This window comes from Pinus tabuliformis, chromosome 4_2 (assembly GCF_031772625.1).
Source record: "Pinus tabuliformis cultivar Carrire ecotype Pingquan chromosome 4_2, CPIR1, whole genome shotgun sequence".
NCBI lineage: Eukaryota > Viridiplantae > Streptophyta > Pinopsida > Pinales > Pinaceae > Pinus > Pinus tabuliformis.
Genome location: NC_142304.1, coordinates 301239694 through 301242080, shown reverse-complemented (window position 1 = coordinate 301242080; position 2387 = coordinate 301239694).

Below are 2387 nucleotides of genomic sequence, written 5' to 3'. Positions count from 1 at the left end.
AACATTGGCAATTTGAGATAAAATATCATAATATTTCGTGATTAAAAGAAAATTAGTCTCGGAATAGCAAAGTGAGTAAATAGTTTGAGGCTTTCAAGTTGAAAATGACAGAATAATGGCATCTTAGTTACTCCAAGACACCAAATAAGCATGGAAGCACTTAGGAATGGTATTGCAAATACTCAGAAAAATATCAACTTTATGCCAAATTTAGTAAGTGTGAACTAATCAAGACCAGAGTTGATCTTGAGAATATGTAAATTCCATAAGAAGGACTTCCCATGGACCCTAAAAAGGTTAAAGTAACCCTTGATTTACATATACCTGAAAGATGTATTGGGCATCAGATCTTTATGATGTTACATACTCGTATAATAGATTCGTTGAAGGTTCCATTAATTGGCCTCTTTTATAAAAATTGCACACAATAAAAGAATTAAATTTTATGGAATTAAAAAATACAAGAAAATTATGATTGGTTGAAATGGTTTTTAATTGCAAGTCTTATACTTAGAAATTGATTTGAGTTGTTACAACTAGATAAATAGTAATTATACTAACTAGATTCCCTGGAGAAGCCCAACAAAATTGCAAAATGTTTATGGTTGAATGGTGCCACCATAACCATGATGAGGGGAACCTCTTAACATAAATTTTCTAGTTTGATGTATTTTCCTTAAAAAATATGAAAATATGCCATAAGATGATGAATGAAAAATAGGCATGATAAAAATGTAAAAGATGAAGTGGTATAGAGATGCATGTTCACTAACTAAAAAGAAGAAGAAGAATATACCCACTAATGGGATGTTAGGTGCATACAATAACGGATGTGCTTGAATATAGACTCTGAGGAGTCTATTATCTTAACATAATTTAGATGATTAATAGTGGTTGATGGTAAATATGTTGCTAGGAATAGGTGGAAAGCAAGTTGGCGAGCCAATGAAATTGGTGTATGTAATCTTAGGAAATCAAGATTCTGAAAAGAAGGCGTTGATGGGAGATTGGAGCAAGGGACACCTATGCTTGTTGACATGAATTTTGTGCCAACATGGTAAGTGCACTAAGAAGTAGTGTGTCACTATTCAATGGTTCTCCATATAAGTATTTTGAAATTTTTGAGTATGATTCTTTGATCGCAGGCACATTTGAAGTTTTGTTAAAAGATTGATTAAATGTATGGTATGAATATGTGAGAATGATTATGTTAAAAACAATTGTACTAACATGATGTGTGTTGAGACAACTGAAATGCATAGGAGTGCAAGGAGGAAGGACCCCATAGTTGTTGCACAAAGAAAATCACATATAACCTCTAAACACCTTAATCACTAATCTGCAAAATATAGAGGAAAGAAAATTCCTGGAAGTGTGTTGTGAGATATTTAGGATGAGGTGTGCCGAGGGAATATGCTCTGTGTGATTGTGTCATTGCAATTTTCTTATTGTCTTTTGTTGACTTTGAGCATAGGAGCATGCTTTTTGTTGTTGCCTTGGTATTTTTATGGTGGTTTCTTTTGTCTTTTCCTTTTATGGTTTGGTCTTGGTGGCTTGTTGGGTGTGACAACGGAACAAAAAAAAGGAGCTCTAGAAGAGGAGTTGAATAAGAAACCCAACCTGAGATGCAAAACTCTGATCAAACCCTATGCATAAAATAAATGGTGGAAAGGAAAAAGAAAAAAACGATAAAATAACTAAAATGGACATGATTGGGCCCACTTGAACAAAAATACAATGATATAACAACCATGAAAGTGGCATAGAAAGGAAATAATCCTAAAATTTAGTAATGCATGGATAGTGTATATCTGATATTGTGAAATCATGATAAAATCACAATGAGTTTGATGTGGATCAACAGATCATTATTTGCAATCCATCATGAGTGGCAAGGTAAACAATTGATCCTTAAAATATTATGATCACTATGCGAATGGTATAACATGGACTTGGTAATGCTCATGTTTGAGATTTTGCAGTGAATTCATTTAAAGGACTCCATATTACCTAGAATATCCATTGGATAAATGTGCAATATAATCTATTGTTGTTAATTACTATTGATGATGTGCTTATATTGGTATTTTTGACCCTTGTTGGTGTTGATTTTACAAGAGCCTTCTATACTTATAATTATTTTTTATGATTTTAATATTTTTCACATTTTTATTCATTAGTCTATCATTCAATAAATTCATAGAAGACATCAACTATTTAACACTTAAGACAAGAGACAACCACACGAAGAACACAAATTTTTACCCTAGAAAAACCCACAATGAGGAAAATCCTAACCATCATTTTCCTTATAGAATCAATGCAACAAGAGATACATCAAAATCAACTAACCAGAAAGATGAAAAACCATCAAGGACCTAGTTAAT